The sequence below is a fragment of the Cervus canadensis genome, chromosome 7 (assembly GCF_019320065.1).
Source record: "Cervus canadensis isolate Bull #8, Minnesota chromosome 7, ASM1932006v1, whole genome shotgun sequence".
NCBI classification, from domain to species: Eukaryota; Metazoa; Chordata; class Mammalia; order Artiodactyla; family Cervidae; genus Cervus; species Cervus canadensis.
In genome coordinates, this window is record NC_057392.1 from 70,866,463 (window position 1) to 70,885,495 (window position 19,033).

General features: G+C 43.5%; 1 protein-coding gene across 7 annotated transcripts in view; it reads left to right on the plus strand.

Annotated features, from left to right (window-relative positions):
* The window catches only part of TNIK (TRAF2 and NCK interacting kinase), a 390,807-nt gene that overhangs the window by 66,980 nt on the left and 304,794 nt on the right, over positions 1-19,033 (plus strand). The gene's annotated exons all lie outside the window — the stretch shown is intronic.

Here is a 19,033-nt window from a genome sequence, read left to right on the forward strand (position 1 = left end):
GAAGTAGGTTGCCATTTCCTTCTCCAGGGGATCTTCCTGACCCAGGAATTGAACCTCTTATGTCTCCTGCACTGGCAGGTGGGTTCTTTACCACTAGCACCACCTGAGAAGCCCACAGTGACTTTGGTATGAGATGAATGAAATGGTTCTACTCAAGACGGAAAGTTTAATGGTGTGTAGATTTTTCAGGTGTTATTTTAAATTCATTGCCTGACATAGTAATCAACTGCACCAAATTCTATTTCTTTCTAGAAGCATCTGCAGCCACGTATTTGCCAAGATTCTTGTCTCAAAAAGCATTTGAATACAGTGGCTGAGAAGGATGCATGTCAGGGAGGCTTGGAAGAACTGTCCCTGGAAAGATTTGGAACAAGTGTGGGAGATGTGAGAGCTGATATCAGGTCATGAGGATGTGACCATAGGCTCATTTTAGATACTGGCAAACAGTATGTTAATGAAGTAGGCACTTTATCTGTAAATATTAAATGCTTAGCATTGTGCTGTATGGGATGGTTAACTACTGAGTGGAATTCAGTAGTCAGGGTGAGAATTTCTGCATTGTAACAAAAGATGCTTACCTACTGGGTTTTAGTTAGCCCTAGTTTCCGGATCACTGTTAGGACAGAGAACTGATAATTGTTGGATGGTTGCTTGTATCTATTTCCTCATTCTTTGGAACTGAATCTGCCTTCTTGATTAAATTATTTAAGCCTTTTAATTGTGAAACATACTGAAGAGTGTATAGAACAAAAATGTTTAGCTCATTTAATAAGCACCAGAGTGACTATCTCTTTATTTGAGAACTAAAATCATTCTATTTGCCTCGCAGAACACCTCACTGATTCAAAGAATAGGGGAAGAAGTAGGGGGCATTTTTTATATTGGTGAAAAGTAAGACAATAATCTGTAGAGTCTTAATCCCTTTTAAGTTTAGGTGACACCCGAGAAGTACTGGAATGGCCATCTTAACACAGGTCGTGGATTGCCAACTGTGGTGGAGATGTCTGGTTGTAATTAGTCCGTGATCAGAGGTGAATGGCCCTTGACTGCAATCTCTTTTTTAAAACTAAGTATTCCTTTTATTATTTTAAAGATATATTATTTTCTTAAAACCTATTCTGTATGAGCAATAGAAAATTAAACTATTGTTCGGCTCTAACTTAAGTAACTGCAGGCTCTGAATGAATAGAGGTGAAATAAAGGGCATTTTCTCTATTAGAAATTTAGGGGTATTGGTGGTATAGGTGAACAATATACCTCTGACTATTTTTACCAAAACATCCCTGTAGGTGAAAAAGAGTAAATTTGAGTCACTAGAGATACTGGTAGGTTGATGGGACTACCTCTTCTGGAAACCCGGAATTTACTAGAAGCTCTGCCTTTAACATAAACTTGAGCTTATCCAGGCTTAATTTAATATATTAAAATAAATTCTTAGGTCCTCCAGGAAAAGAGGCTTTCCAGAAAGATGCAGGGTATTTAAGCGTGGATTCACAAATTCTCTGGTACCCAGCTGTGTACTCTTGAAGAATATATATCCTTATCTTAAGATATATAAAGCTTGCCTTATTTACTCTTGATTCCACCAATGAAAAAGTAAATTTTTGCTATTCAGTCACCACGTTGTGCCCAACTCTTTGCAGTCCCATAGATTGCAGCACACCAGGCTCCTCTGTCCTCCATTATCTTCCAGAGTTTGCTCAAATTCATGTCTATTGAGTCGGTGATGCTATCTAACCGTCTCATCCTTTTCCATCCCCTTCTTCTGCTCTTGATCTTCCCTAGCATGACGGTCTTTTCCAATGAGTTGGCTCTTTGCATCAGGTGACCATAGCATTGGAGCTTCAGCTTCAGCATTAGTCCTTCCAATGAGTATTCAGGGTTGATTTCCTTTACGATTGACTGGTTTGATCTCCTTGCTGTCCAAGGGACTCTCAAAAGTCTCCTCCAGCACCACAATTCAAAAGCCTCAGTTCTTCGGCGCTAAGCCTTCTTTATGGTCCAACTCTCACATCCATACATGACTACTGGAAAATCCATAGCTTTGACTATACAGACATTTGTCAACAAAGTGATGTCTCTGCTATTTAATACGCTGTCTAGGTTTGTCATAGCGTTCCTTCTAAGGAGCAAGCGTCTTTTAATTTCATGGCTGCAGTCACTGTCCGCAGTGATTTTGGAGTCTTAAGAAAATAAAATCTGTCACTGTTTCCATTTTTTCCTGTTCTATTTGCCATGAAGTGAATGGACTGGATGCCATGATCTTAGTTTTTTTAAAGTTGAGTTTTAAGAAAAGGGAAAGTTGCTCAGTCGTGTCTGACTCTTTGCGACCCCGTGGACTATATAATCCATAGAATTCTTCAGGCCAGAATACTGGAGTGGGTAGCCTTTCCTTTCTCCAAGGGATGTTCCCAACCAGAGATCAAACCCAGGTTTCCTACATCTTCCCAACCCAGAGATCAAACCCAGGTCTCCCGCATTGCAGGCGGATTCTTTACCAACTGAGCTATCAGGGAAGCCCTTTTAAGAAAAAGTAAATAACAGCTTTTATGTGCTATCTTATTGTCATACTGGTAAAATTTTTTACTTACCTAACCAATTTAAGTGCCCTCTGTGACATGGATACTGTGTAAGCTGCTCAGAATGTTAATAAGAAGAGAGCCCAGCCCCTGCTTTTTGGGGAAGAGGGAGCCTGGATGAGTGGGGGAGATGAGTGTAAACAAATTACTACAGTAGTGTAATTTATGTATTTGTTCCTTTGTTGCCTGGGATAAATAAGACTTCAGACATGACACTTTGTTTAAAAAGTAATGATTTTATATTTGTTATCCCATGTGTGTCTGCCACTTTGCCCTGGTTACACGGGCGCGGTGCCGGAAATCTGTTTGCCTCATGAAATGCTGATGGACCTAAGATTTCTAGAAATAATCTAAAGCTTGCTGAATGAAGGTGCAGCCCTATGAGTGATGTTTCCAGGATTGGGTTATTTCTCACAGAAATGATACATGCGATTAACATGTATTCTTTTAAAATAATACCATTGGGAAAGAAATTTCTCCCCTCTGCCAGTCTCCTGCTTACGCAAATTCTATGTGTATTTCCAAGTCCAGCCCGATGCTCACCTCTACTTTTCAGCTTTCCTTGACTGTGTTTGTGTCCATCTCCTACCCATCTGAGCTCTTAGGATTTCCCTTGTGTTCTGCCTGTAGGACCGATTAGGACATGGCTGCTAATCTCCCGTCTCATCTCGTTTTGTGAGTCAGGTTCTTGAGAACTGGATTCGGACAAGTGCTGCCGCCTCGTTCCTCAGCCCTCCAGTCTTAGGTCCCCCGCCTGGCAAACCAGAATCCTCAGGATTCCTGTAACTGTTCTTTCCTAACATCTGAAGCTGAGATGGTCTGCTGTGAATTCCTTCTCCTGGGGCTTACGGTGGCACTCTGTACCCATGCCTTCCTCAGGATTTCCAAGCTGTGGGTACCCTCAGCCCTTACTTTACCATGCCCACTGCCTGAGCAGGGAAAACCAACCCCACCCCCCAAACCATTTACCTCTTTCTTCACTCCTTCCATTAAAACTCCACCCTCAAATCCTATAAAATGGAACAGGCTGAACATTATTCTGTGCCATTTTGTCCTTTAGGGGTGGCCACCCTTGAGCCTGGATTCAGGAGTAGAAAATTTGTGATGGACATGTTGTATTTTAGTACTAACTGATAACAACCCAACTTCGCTCTGGCAAATTCTTCAATGCTTTTGTTTCATTTTGACTTTAGTACAACCCTGAGAGGCAGGCAGTAAAATGATATTCTTATGCCAACTTTATAGGAGAACAAACCAAGTGTGAAGACAATCTCAGTGGATTCAGTGTCAGAGAAAACTGTAAATGATGAATCAGATTGGGAACTCTGATCTTCTAAACCACAGTCCTTTCGTTTTTCTTCATTTTCTCTATTTTTACTAATTAGACTTGCTCCTTGAAGGAAGCTTATGCCATCATATATGGATTCTTCATAGCACCACACAACTCAATTTTCATTCCATTTTATATTAGGGAATTATTAGTATGTTAGTAAATTATTAAGCATTGGTATACTCTTATCAGTAGTAATAGTTTCCTCATTTAGTGAGGATCTGTTACGTATCATGTTCCTTGCCGGGTATTTTCCATAAACTTTCCCTCATTCTCACCATAATTCTGCAAGGTGGATTTTATCCACCTTTTGCAATATTAGTCTTCACTTACACCTGGGATCTCATTAAAATGTTAGGTCTGGTTCAGTAGTTCTAAGCAGAGCCCAAGATTCTGCATTTTTAACCCTACCAGGTGCTGTGGACCCTGCTGGTCGTGGACCACACTTTGAGTAGCATCTGGTTGATAGGTGAAGAAACTGTGGCTCAAAGAAGTTAAGTAATTTTTCAAAGATTGCACAAGTGGATGTGGCAAAGCCCCACTAAAACCCTGATCTGTTGGTACACAAATTGATACTCATCCTCCCATGTCACACGGTTGATGTGTCAGGCATCACTGTTAAACATCTTGGGAGATTCAGAGATAATGAAGACACAGACCTTGTTCCTGGAAGAGCTGACTTACAGTGTAGTAAGACAGATACAATCAAGGCAGCTTGAATGTGGAGGTTACACCAGTGCCATATAATGGAAGGGCCTTAGGTGTGATGCATGATTTGAGTTGGACCTCAGAGGATTGATGAGACTTAGAGATGGGAACAAAGGGCTTTCCTGACAGCAAGAAAAAAAGACACAGGACTTAAGAGCATCTTCTGGGCCTGGTGAGCAGTTGGCTGTAGCTGATGTTGGAGAGAGGTTGACAAGATATAACTTGGGGTTGGATGATGGAGTAGAATAGGCAGGAGAGCCACTGGGACATGGAGGAAGGGCTTACGGTAGCACATTGTAGGTGCCCAGTAGATGGGATCTGATGAATTTAATGTGATCTAGTTGTTAGTAACCCATTGCCCATGCTATGCACTGACATTTCCATAGAATTGTGTGGCCACTTACTCCACCACAGTGCCCTTTAATGTTGTTTGTATAGAGCCTGTGTTAATAAAATCTCTTTTCTGCTGGCAATAAAAGATATATTACTTTTCCCCCTCTTTACGAATTTTTCCAGACTATGAAAATGCTGTTTTTCCACAGACCATAAACATTCTTCTTAAAAGAAGCATTGTTCCTTTGGTAGCAACTTGTAATGGGAAAAAGTGGAATAGAGACAAAATTCAATCCTGGTCTGAATGGAGACCAGTTTTTCTTTGTGCGAATAACCAGCATTCCAGTCAGGTTGCCACGGTGATGCCAAGATTATAACTGCTCATGCCAGCAGTCAGAGAATGTTGCCCAATTAGTTATTCTCAGCTGCTATGTTACCTTAACAGTGGCTCAGAGAGCAGGTTTTGAGTATAAAGGCACTTGAATGAGCGGTCGGTGGACCTGCAGTTCTGCTGTTCTCAGCGTGGCACCAGGGCTGCAAGCCCCAGGATGCCACGGTCTAGTCCGTACAGGGTGTGGTCGGCCACATGAGAGAACAAACTCCACTTTTTAAGTCCGGTTCCCCCACCTCCTCCTTGGTAACAGAGGGTTCCAGGAACTCCTGTGTTGCCAGTCAGCTTTGTAAGGTTTTTGCTGTTCCCAGGGCTGCCTTCAGATGTTCCAGGGTTGGAGACAGTGGGGAGGGTTGGAGACAGTGGTTGGAGACAGTACGAAGCAATGTACGTTTTGGCTCTGGACATTGATTTTCTATAGGTCACTCTTTTAGCCTCAGTTTTCTTTCTTGTGAACAATCTACCTTACAAGATCAATGCAGAAACCAAATAAAATAATTTTTGTAAAATGCCCTGCACAATTATCTGAGGCATAGGAGATACCTAGTAAAAAGTGACTTTTCTCAAATATTGTTTCAGAAATCATAAAGCCTTATACAGTGAGATTATCATCATGACCATCTTTGGGTCATTTCTATCAGTCAGGACAAGCTAAGATGTGCTGTGATAACTAATAATCTTAGAGACTTCATAAAGCTCAAGTTTATTTCTTACCATGCCACGTGTCCAGAGCCCATCAGGAGAGGACTCGATTCATCATCTATCCAAGGATACAGACTATTGTCTGTATAGTTGGATACAGACTATCCAACTGTATAGTCCACATAGGATTCATGTCCACATAGGATTCATGTCCACATAGGATTCCATAGTCTCCACAATATTGGACACCAACAATCAAATATTCCATCTGAAAGTGGCACATCACTTCCACTCACATTGCATTGGCCAGAGCAAATCATGTGGCTACACTCAACATAAAGAGGGATGAACAAGTACTGCCTTATAACATACCAGCAGAAAGCGAACAGAACTATCTGTTGAACAACTGTAATGCCTGTGACCTCTACCAAAGCAAAGGCCGATGGAAAAGAATACTTTAAAGAAGGACTGTTAGTTAAACATAAATAAATAAAAATACCTGAACAGTAAACTTCAAAGTAAATGAATTAGAATTCAGCTGTAATGAACAGAAAACCCTAAATATTAGAGGCTTAAGGAAGATAGAAGTTTATTTTTCATTCAATTTAAAGATGTCCAGATACAGACAGTCCAGTGGTATACCATGGCCATCAGAGGCTTAGAATCATTTTATTGTTCTGCCAACCTAGCCTGAGGCTTCTTTCTGAAATTCACCTGCGGTCAGAAATGGCTTCAGGGCTCCAGCAATCACATCTACATTCCAGGGAGTCAGATTGATGAGGGTGGAGGACAGTAGAGTGTTTCTGTCAGATAGGTCAACTCCATTTGAGCAACCCTTCTGAAAGTCCCACACAATAATTTTGCTGTCACATCATTGACCAGAACTTAGTCACATATTCACCCCCACCTTCAAAGAATCTAGGGCATGTAGTTTTTGATCTGGGTACATTGTCTTCCAGATAAAATTGGGATTTTGTTGTTGTTGTTGTTACTAAAGACCAATGGGAGAACAGATACTGCGTGGCTTTGAACAGTCTCTGCTGTAGTAACTTAAGATGCAAACTTTGGTTAAGCATGAATGAGAAGGGAAAGATTGCTCTGTATGCTATCATTTTCTAACCTGTGCTCCACGGAACACCAGCGCTTAGAGAGACAACAGAGTCCCTTAAAAGGTGTTCTACAGCCAGACAGGTTTGCCAGTGTGGAAAGCTTCGCCCTCTCTTGGAGATTCTCCGTGTACAGTAATACATTAAAGGCTCTGAGACGCCCTGCAATAGAGAAGAGCTCAATTGCTAATCTTTTAAACTCAGTGTTCCTAAACTTCTTTGACAATGGAAATTCAGCACTTTTGGAAGCCTGGAGGGACTCAGAAATTTAGCTTGAGCTTCTTAGATTTGTTAAAAAAAAAAACCAACAAAAAACTCTTTAGATCCTTGAAAATATGGTCTAAAGTCCCCATTCCAAAAAGTATCTGCCATGTAAAACAAACGAACAAAGTAGTATATCCTGAGTGCTAGCCTGGCCGTAGAGACACAAACCTTGAAGAAAAAAATAGATCAGATGCCAATGAACCCTTGTCAGAGCCATTCGTGGTGACACCAAGTGGTGGGTGGGGAGGGGCTCCGCCTGCTGCCAGATGACAGACTGCTCCCCAAGTTGATACTCAGGGGCTCTTGACGGTTTCTTCATGGCTCTCGGCTGTGCTGCTGCCCTCTGCAAGCGAGAGTCGTAGGGGATCGAGCCAGCTAATATTAACCTCCTCATCCCACAGAGAGAGCCTGTTGTCCACTGCAGGATTGCTTGTAGGTGTGGGGAGAAAGGCTGAAAATGCTTGCAAGCACATATGTGTCCTTGGTTTGTTGGAAGCAGGTGGTTAACCTTTGGGGGGGCAGGGTTAGGGCTCTTTTTTATTTTCCCAAAATGGAATCTTAGATGGTTTCCTAATCTTTCTTACTTAATTATTTAGGTAATCAGTTCTTGTCTTTAAAGTCCATCAGCTGCAATTGCTATCCTTTTTCTTCATCTGAGCATCTTTGCAAAGGCAAAATGCCAGAATCTTTGCTAGTCTGGTTCCCATCATTTCGACCTCGTGTTGTTGGAAATACTGGAAAGTTACCTTGTCCTGACAGGCCTAGAGACATCCCACGTTTGTGTATCTCTAAACTGATACATTTCCCCAAACTGCTGTATAATCTCTGTGACAACCTGACAACCTGGGAAGGAAGGGGGACAGGTGGGAGGCCTTTATGTACGTATTGATCTTTAGAATGACTTGACAGGTTTGAGCTGGAGTGACTATGGGAGATTTGAGGAAAGTTCTGGAAGGCTTCTTGTCCAAAACCTGCCTCATGACCTAGTATCCTGGAGAATTCTCTCAGTCTGATTTGAGGAGTTAGTGTGCCTTTCCCTGACTGCAGTTGTAGAGGAAATTGTCCCTGAAGAGAGTGGTGGGTTCTGTTTAGTCCACACGTGCATAGGCAAGTTTGTGGCCACAGCTCAGGGTCTCCAGCTCAGGAAGGTTGAGATGGGCTGGCTGGCCAATTCTAACAGTTGACAAAGGATTTAAATACCTGTGTACTCAGATCGAGTACACCAAGTTAATGTTGTACGTCCTTCTCGGGTTGCTCTTTTTAAAATTTTAATTTTCTAGTCATCTAGGCCCATTTTCCCAATGTAAGCCAGAAGATAACAATTAACTATTATGCAAAAATCTTTGTTTTCGCTTGTAAGGAAATACATTTGACCCTTAGACAACACGGGTTTTAACTGCATAGGTCCGCTTATAAAGACTTTTTTAAAATACCTACTATAGTTCTACACCATCCATGAATCCACTGATGCCGAACTGTTCCACTGATGTGGAAACGGAGGGCCACTGTAAAGTCATATACAGATTTTCAGCCCCGCAACCCCTGTGTTGTTCAAGGGTCAGCTGTAATTTGGAACTAAGCTAAATGTGAGTGTGAATATAGTCTGTGAACTGAGAAAAATATATTTTGAAAAAATCCCTTTCATCTATGTTAATATATACATGTGAACTACTAAATTGATTGTCTCAGTGATATCAACTTGATGATGTGTGATAATTCTTGCTACATTGTTTCTGGGTATGAAATAAATTCACTTCTCAACCCAAGTACCTGAAATGTACAACAGAATACTAGTGGCTACATCCTCCTTCCCTTCCTCAGAGTTCCTGCTCGCTTGCCTTCCAGGCCCACTGTTTGAAGGACAGTGAGTGATTACTTCGGTTTATTAAAGGATTTTATTGTACAGAGAAAGACTAGAAGTCAAAGGACTTGAACTCTTAACCTAAGTCTGCTACTAACTATTTGAGACCTTGGACATGCCACTTCAGTTCTTTCTGTTGGAAAAACCTATGATTTTATGAGTATATAGGAGCTGCCTCGGTCTTACTTTGTTCTGTAAAAAATGAAGAGAGGGGTTTTATCGGTACAGTCTCAGAAACTCTTACTCCAATTGTCAGAGATCTTATCATATTATGGCTTTTGGTGGTAGAACTGGTGATGTGGGGACCTAACTCATCCAGCAACTGTTAATATATTGTCTATAATGTCCCAGTCACTTATCTAGGTGGTAGGAACACTGCAATGAACAAAACTAGTATGATTCTTTTCTTAGATTTTGCATTCTAGGATAATGATTATTAACAAACACCTCTGAATGCTTGGAATATGCCAGTCACTGCTTGAAATGTTTTCTGTATATTTTGTAATAACCCTAGGAAGTAAGGACTGCTGTTGTCACTATTTTACAGTTGAGGAATCTGAGGCACAGAGAAATTAAATGATATGTTTAAGGTCACAGGGCTAGGAAAAGGTGAAGGTGGGACCAGAATCAGGCTTTCTGGTTATAGTTTATGGTCTTAACTACTATGGTTTATTGCCTCTCGCTGTCAATTAATTTGTTTACTCCAAGTAGTCAGTATTCTTTGTAGCTCAGCCATCCGCTGCCTTTACTACTGACAATGGTGTCATCTTGGGCAGCTTTTAGTGATACCAGAGCCAGCAGCAATGATAGTAGTGGCTTCTTTTTGTTAACCACTGCCATGCGTTGTGGGCGTTGGTATCGTGTGTAGTGGTAAAGAACCCGCCTGCGAATGCAGGAGACATAAGAGACGTGGGTTCGATCCCTGGGTCAGGAAGATCCCCTGGAGGAGAGCATGGCAACCCACCCCAGTATTCTTGCCTGGAAAATCCCACGGACAGAGGAGTCTGGTGGGCTACAGTCCATGGGGTCACAAAGAGTCGGACAATGACTGATGCAACTGTGCTAAATGCTTTTCTGATCCTCAGAACAGTCCTCATGGTGGGTATTCTTTATGCTCCTTTTACAGTCTGGTCTTGGCTGCTGTCTCTACCACAAACTATTTAACCTTGAGCAACTTACTTAAGTCTTAAAGCCTTTGTTTCATCCTCGGAAAATTGGGGTTAGTAATAGCTACTTGCTACAGTCGCTTTGAAGATTAAATAGGAAAATGTATATAAAGCATTTAGGCCATTGTCTATCCCAGGGACAGTGATAACTGTTATAGCTAAGGTCTCACCTCTATTAATCTGAGGGGCCGGGGTTCAGATTTCATTCTAAAGGCTGCCTTCTTGGGGACAGGCTGGAGCTGCTGAGTCCTGCTTGGAGTGGGGCAGCAGTAGCAGGCGTGGGGAAACCTGGTCCACTGCCTCTGGCCGCTGAGCAGCAGGTGGACCTGGGGCTGGAACAGGAGGTGGAGAGGCTCTGGTCCACCTGACCCAAGGGCTAGCAGCTACCACCATCGAGGACAGTGTCCCTTGAGGTCTGACTGGGACCGTGTCCAAACACCAATACTATCTAGCCAAGTGCAGCTGTAGGCGCAGCTGGCATCATCGACTCAGCCTACCCCAGCACCACCCTTCCCACAGGACAACCAGGGACACGTGTGGCTCAGGAGATGCCCAGCTTGTATGGGACACGGCCTTGCAAAGACCACAGGCCAAGCGGGATTATCCCATTTTACAGATGGGTAAACCAGAATACGAGCAGTCACATAACACTAGCGGAGCAGAATCTCGACTTGAAACCTAACTTTTTTACACCAAACCTCTGATAGCTCTGCATGGTTTATATAGATGATCAAGTGAGAAAATACAGCAACTAGTGTTTCATTTTATTATATATATAATTTTTTAACCTGAATTATTGATTGCATTTGAGAGGCATGTCTTGGGCAGTATGTTAATAAAGAGATCTGGGCTATATTGTAGATCTTCCAGGAATATACTCTGCGAGCACCTTGTCTTTTTCCTGCATGTCACTTGTCATCGTAATTTAATGACTGTGTATGTGTAGTTAATGTGCTCATGTCTATTCCTTCATCAGACCGGAAGCATCAAGAGGCAGGGCCAGTGTACCACCTGCTTCCACTTCTGACATTAGGTGGGTGTGGAGGGTGCGGCTTCTCAGGTGGCGCTAGTGGTAAAGAACCCGTCCATCAGTGTAAGAGATGCCAGAAGTGTGGGTTAGATCGCTGGGTTGGGAAGATCCTCTGGAGTAGGAAATGGCAACCCACTCCAGTATTCTTGCCTGGAAAATTCCATGGACAGAGGATCCTGGTGGGCTACAGTCCATGGGGGTCACAAAGAGTTGGACACAGCTAAGCATGCCCGCATTGCACTGGAGGGTGCGGCTCGCACCCAGGGATTGAATGAACTCATTGTGGAAGACAAGACCTTTGGCTCCTCAGACCCTCACATTAGAAGGGACGGTCAGTGAAAAATGATGGGAGGGACCTTGTCCGGCTGCCTGCGCATCACAGACTCAGATTGGGGGTGCTGAGTGCATCAGCACAGTGATTCCCAGTGCTCTGCTTACTTTGGAATAATGATGGTGTTGAGAAGCCTGAAGCCTCAAGATAAATATGGAGAGTTCTCCTACTGTTCCTGTTTTCTTTGTTCTGTTTTGCTTTTGTAAGCATATGCTTGTCAGTTAGGGCTGGAACCGAACAAAACAGCTGCTAAATATGGTTCTAAGAGAAATAACATTTTGGTCTTTTAGTTTAGAGTAAGCACAGTCTTTTGGCAGATGTCAGTAGGGAATCTGGGGGTAGACAGTCATTCTAGGAGCTCTATCGGTCGTCTGTATCCTGTGGGGGTTTATTTCACCCTGCCACAGAACTGGTGACCTCAAGTGAAAGACCAGTCACAGAATGGCTGTGAGAGGAGTTTGGGAGAAGGGGTATCTAGAATCTATTGCATGCTCCCAATTTCTCTCTTGATTTCATTTTCAGAGGAGGGGGAAAGACTGGGAAGAATATGCATGATCTTTTATGGTGCTAAAGAAGTAGTCATTCCTAGTTATATATTTAGGTTTGCTTTTCCCAGTCTTTGGGATTTAGTCCATATATGTTATTTAGTGTTCCAATAAATCCAGTGTCATTCAGGGGACCTGGGAGAATTAATGTATAACTCAGTGACTGGGAGTATTAACTCCTAGATCTTAAATCACTCCACCCTGCTGAGAAGTCAGACTCGAGCCTGTCAATGGCACCTGAATTTCTTCAGCTGATAGCTGAGAGAATGTTATTCCAGCATCCCAGGAAACCTCAAAATTGAATATGTCTTCCCAAGTGTCTCACTAATTTCTAAAGAGACCCTTTTTTGTCCATAAATATCTGACCCTGTTTGTTATGCACTTGGTAGTCCTGGTTAACAAACAATTGGTTTTCTTTTACTGGCTTTATTATTAATAGTTGAAAATATTTGAAACACAGGCTGAATTTTCCTGTGGCATATTCCTTGTATATTAAATGAACTCTTTTTAAAGAGGAAAAGAAAGGAAGGAAAAGAGGTTAATATTTATTGATGTCTTGTTTAGGGCCTAAATTAGTCTGGACATCTTCACAGTCCTCATAGTACAACCCTGCCTGGGAGATACTATTGTTTCCATTTTAAAGATGGAGAAGCTGAGACAGAGGGCAGTTTTGAAACTTGCAAGTTTTAAATCAAGGGCTGGGAACGCTGATTCCGTGAAGCAGATGGGGTACTGATGTGAAGAGCCCAGGGAGTCTGACCAGTCACCCATCGATGGTGCAACCTTGACTTAATGCTTCCTCTTTCCGTGCCTCAGTTTCCTCCTCTGAAAGCACAGACAGCAAAAGCATTCACTTGATAGAGTTGTGATAATGAAATAACCTGTTCATGGAAAATGCTTAGAATAGTACCTGGCACATAAGTGCTCATAAAATGTTAGTGATTATTGCGATTTTTATTATTATGACTAACCAAATTTGCCTTCATTAGTACTTGCTGAAAAGTTACATTTTCTTTCATGGAACAGCTTGTCTTTTGATATGTTGTTCTATTTCATTATGAAATAGTGTAAACTACTCTACCTTAGAATTAAATTTTCTTTTCAGCCTTGCAGCAAAGGTTACGATCTGAATAAAGGCATGTGTAGCCAACAGAGATTCCTAGATTCCTGACTTCGGTAAATGTCAACCATGTGCTCTTTTTTCCTTGGTGTATGTAACCTTCTTTCACGCTGCCCATCCTGGCTTTATGAGCTGCTAAGCAAATACGAGAGAAGAATTAAGCTGATTCTTGCCTCTTACCTTTCCTGTCTTTGTAACATGATCATTAGGCACAGTCTTCTCCTTGTTGCATTGTTCATGGTCACATCCTGACAAGCTGTCTTCTCTACTCACCTGAGGCACAGCTTACTCCATTGGGCCTTAGAATTTTCTTTAGAGCTGGGAATACCACAGGAGCTTATGCGTGTGATGTGTGCGTGCTCAGCCTCTCAATTGTATCTGACTCTTTGTGATGCCATGAACTTCTCTGTCCGTGGGATTTTCCAGGCAAGAATACTGGAGTGGGTCGCCATTTCCTTCTCCAGTGGAATCTTCCCAACCCAGGGATCGAACCTGCGTCTCTTGTGTCTCCTGCATTGGCAGGTGGATTTTTTTACCACTGTGCCACCTGGGAAGCCATATATGTGACAGTTTTGTGCAGTTGGGAACTGGGTCAGGGTGTTGTGGAAGGGACAGTGTCTGGGACAGCTTTGTCTAGATGGAAAAAGAAATAAGATAAGTTTGTTAGACCTTTGGCTCTGCATTCTGATCCCCCCTTTTTTTGATCCCCCCTTTTTTCTTAGCTTTTTATTTTGTATTGGAGTATAGCTGATTACCAATGCACAGCAGAGCAACTCAGCCATACATATACATGATCCCATTTTTTGCAACTTCCTTTCCTCATATTGTGTAGCATGGGGAGTGTGGGACATCAGTCTTATTGGATAAAGAGTTTTGTCTTGTAGCTGTGTGTTGGATGCCATGCTAAGTGCTGGGAAACACTGAGGTAAATATGCTCCAGAGCCTGCTCTCAGGCCATTCGTAATGCATCAAGGGGGAGAAATGGAAGAGGAGATCACACTGTATGAGAGGGGTTATCATGGCGCGTGCTGTGGGTGCAGAGAAGCGGGGCACTAATTAGAGACAGGCTTCACAGAGGAGGAAATGGCAACCCACTCCAGTATTCTTGCCTGGAAAATCCCATGGACTGAGAATCCTGGTAGGCTGCAGTCTATGGGGTCGCAAAGAGTCGGACACGACTGATCGACTTCACTTCACTTCAGTTCACTTCACAGAGGAGGTGTGATGCTGGGCCTTCAAGGATGGGCTTGCCTCAAAGAGAATGTTAGGAGGAATAATCTTGGCAGGCAGAAGACTGCAACACGAGGCTGGGACTGAGGGCTGGGCCTCAGAACGACAGATTCCTTACTTTCAATTTGAATTACGTTGTGTAGGATTTTAAACCAGGGTGTGTTGTGTGTAGAAATGTCTGTTTGAGGACGATTGGTGTGAAAGATTGAAAGGAGGAGAGAATTGATTGAAAGTAAATAATCCCAGTAAGAGATGGTGAGCCCTGTTGTATGAATGGATTGGAATAGATGGATATGGTGGACTTTGGGGCATAAAATCATGAGCACTTCGTGCAAAACATGAGTATGGAGCCCTGGGGTTGGCCAACCTTTAAGGGAGAGGCAGAAGAAACAACAATCTCTCTGAGAGATTGAGTAGTGTTATGGAAGAGGATGGAGAGGATGGATTCCAACAAGAGTGGTGACGCTCAGCAGTGTCAGAGCCTCATAGGGAACACCCAGGACAGGCTGAGAAGAGACCTTTACAAACAAGAGATCCAGGTTGCTGGTCAGCCATGGGAGAAATGACTTTAGAGTCCTCCAGGAGTGGAGAACACAGCTGAACACTTACAATGCTCAAGCTGTATCTTGATTCCCAGGGAAGGTCTCTAACATTTATATGCATTTGTGTAAGGGTATATGCACAGACATCCAGCTACCCAGGCTCTTGGATTCAGGGAGAAGGGTGGGGGACACTTAGCTGACAGTGTCAGCTGTCAGTTCGCGTGTTCATGAACAGTAGCTCTGCCTGTGCTCTCTAGGGTCTCAGAGAGCCGATTTCTTTCAAACACCATGACTCTGTGCCATTTTGTCTTATTACTGTAGCATACTGGAGTAGGTAGATGCCTGGAGACTTTGCTTTCAATTGCAAGTGAAAGTGTTAGTCGCTTAAGTCATGTCCGACTCTTTGCAGCCTAATGGACTGTAATCCACCAGGCTCCTCTGTCCATGAAATTCTCCAGACAAGAATACTGGAGTGGGTTGCCATTTTCTTCTCCAGGGGATCTTCCCGACCCAGGGTTCGACCCCAGCCAGGTCTCCTGCATTGCCGGCAGATTCTTTACCGTCTGAGCCACCAGGGAAGCCTCATTTCTGGCCACAATGCTTACAGTGCTCTCCACTACTGAGGCGCTCACTGTCCACCTGCTGGGAGTGTAGGCGACTAGCGATACCGGGAATTATCCTCGGCTGAAAGAATATCCCTTCACCCAAGATCGTCACCTCTGGGACTGGGCTGGGGGACAGCCTGCATGCAATGACTGGTCATTGGAGGTGAGGGAGAGGTCCCTGTGCCTCAGGGTAGGGTCATCCTGAAGAGTCATCCTGACTTCAGAGCACCTGTGGGAGCAGATGGAATCTGTATTCCTCCCCGTTGCTCTAATTCCTTCATCTGCTCAGTCCAGACCCTGTTCACTGGCTCCCCACTGGTGGTGATTCTGAGGCACACCCTGACTAACTCCCTCTGTGTAAATCTCAGCCCTTCTCAGAGTCTGTTTCCTGGGGAAACACGCTAACTTGATGACTGTTTCTGGTTTAGTTGCCTACCCAAGAGGAGTTGCCATCATACTCTGTAGTCCCTCTGACCTTTGCTTCTGAGCCCCCTCAGTATGTCCCCCCTCTCTCCAAGCCGCTGGAATCAGAATCCTGGCATTGAGTCTTCTTGAATCTGATTGGCGGGGCCACCTGCCTGTGAATGGACTATTTGAGGAGGGGAAGGAACCTAGAAGTCAGCTGCTTGGCTCCTCCTGAGACCTCCCCGTTAAACCCCAGTCCCAAGGAGAGGTTTGTGAGGTAGGGTGACCCCTCGGTGTAGAAGGGTGTCCCTACTCTGTGCCCTCTTTTTGCTTCTGCATCCCCTTCCACCACCCTCCCCTGCTTCCCAGGCTCCTTAAGGCAGTTAGTAGTCACCACCCTACATCTTGGGGCTTCCCTTGATATCTCAGTTGGTAAAGAATCCACCTGCAGTGTAGGAGACCCTGGTTCAATTCCTGGGTCAAGAAGATCATGTCTACTTTGTAGAGTTCTTCCCAGGGTTACAGATAGTACATGTAAGTGTGTTGAGCACATAGTAAGGGCTCAATAAATGAATGCATTCATTCATTCTTTCATTCACTCATTCAACACTTCCTGAGGATAGGCTACCCACTCCAGTATTCTTGGGCTTCCCTTGTGGCTCAGCTGGTAAAGAATCCACCTGCAATGCGGGACACCTGGCTTCAGTCCCTGGGTTGGGAAGATCCTCTGGAGAAGGGAAAGGCCATCCACTACAGTATTCTGGCCTGGAGAATTCCATGCACTGTTTGGGGTTGCAAAGAGTCAGACATGGGATTGCAAAGAGTCAGACACGACTGAGTGACTTTCACTTTCCCTTTCATCCTACATCTCCTTTCTTTTGTTCTTCTTTTTTTTTTACATCAAGAAAAATGAATGTTGAAAACAGTCGAGATATTTCAAGCAAATGTAGAACCTCTCGAAATTTATTGCAGAAACACCACTGAGCAAACAAACTCCTGGGAAGCGCCGCTTAGAAACAAACAGCAGCTGCCACCATGTGTGGGCCTCTCTCCCCCACCCCCATTTTCTTCACTTCTTTCTAATTCCGTTTGTTATAAAACCTACTGCTCTAATGGTCTAGTAGTTTAACAAACACCATTTTTCTTTCCCATCTTGAGGCGCCTCCAGTGACTTTTAGCTCTGGGGTCTCCATGCTCAGAGCTCTAGGCCCTTTCTTTGTCTTGTCTTATGGTGCTGTCTGGGACTTATGGTGCTGTCTGGGACTTTGTCAACACCTCCCTGACCAAGTGAGGCAGAGATGGAATTTCTGGACTTCTCCATCAGTCTGGAGTGGGGTTTCTTGCCTTCGTGGCTTTATAACAATGGATAATGCTAATTCCAGTTTTGTGAGTGACTTAAGTGCTTTAACTGTTTCTTTGTCTTACTATTTTTCTTAACTTGTTTTCTCTGTGGGATTTTTTTAAATGCATAATTTAAAAGAATATTTCTATTTATTTATCTGGCAGGGTCTTAGTTGTGGCACATGGGATCTTCGATCTTTGTTGTGGCATGTGGGAGTCTTTAGGTTCTCGGGATCTTTTATTTACTTATTTTGCAAAAAATTTATTTATTTGACTGTGCTGGGTCTTAGTTGTGACATGGGAGATGTTTTAGTCGGGACAGGCGAGCTCTTAGTTGCAGCACATGGGACCTAGTTCCTTGACCAAGAATCGAAACCGGGGCCACTGCACTGGGAGTGTGGAGTCTTAGCCACCAGACCACGAGTGAAGTCCCTCTGTGAGGGATCTTTGAAGGCACATTGTAAAGTGCTTTTCTTGGGCCTGACTTAATGAAAGCTGTCACTTTAATGAGCTCTAACTTGTCACATTAAACTCATTTATCTTCTTCTCCATGAATATGAGCACTTCTCCCTTTAAATGTTATAGAGGTGTGGGATTCCTCGGCTTAAAAACAATTCCTATTAGATTGCTGACTATGGGCAGGTGGGTGCTAACCCCTCACCTGCTCTTTCCCAGGACTCTCCTGGGTAGATGTCATCCCCGTTTTGACTGCATAGAGACTGAATTGCTCTTCTAGGGGATCTTGGATTCAGGCAGCCACACCAGCCAGAGCTCGTGTTCAGCCTAGGTCTGTCTGAACCTAAAATCCAAAAAGGTCTGTCTAAAAACCTAAAAGGTCTGTCTGAACCTGTCCGCTCTGCCGCTCAGCCACTGTCATGCCATTTGGCAGTGCTCCGAAAACCTGTTGACTGGAGATGGGAAATGCTTTTTAGGTCAGAGGTTGAAATCTTTTTCACTTGTCCCTCGTATTTGTTGTTGTGTGTGTTGTTTTATGTGTGTGTGTGTTTTAAGTGAGCTAATGCCTAACATTTAAAAATGAGGAGATCTCACATTATGCAAAATGTTCAATTTCATTTCAAAGAAATTTTTAGACCTGGTAAGACTGTGCTCATAGGTTGAAGCGACAGCTGTTGGTTCCAGCTAGGCACCCCCCTCCACCTACAAAGGAGACATGACTTCCTCATCCTGCCACAGACCTCCGTGGCCCTCCTCACTCTTCTCGGTTACTTGCTTGCCCTCTGTGGACATGCGCGTTTGTGATTCCTGATCTAGGCCTTTAAAGAAATCATTTCTCTCCAAGTAGGAATCAGAAGAGATCAGATTCTGCCTGTGAGTTGAATTTTATAGGCTTTGATTTTTCTTTTTGACTTTTGGTGTTGGTAATTCAGGAATAATAAACACAATTTTTGGATATTTACTGAACACGGGAACATTTAGTGACTCTCAGGTTAGCAGACACCTGTTCATGGGTAAGAATGTGCGTCGTTCTCCAGTTTCCTTTGCA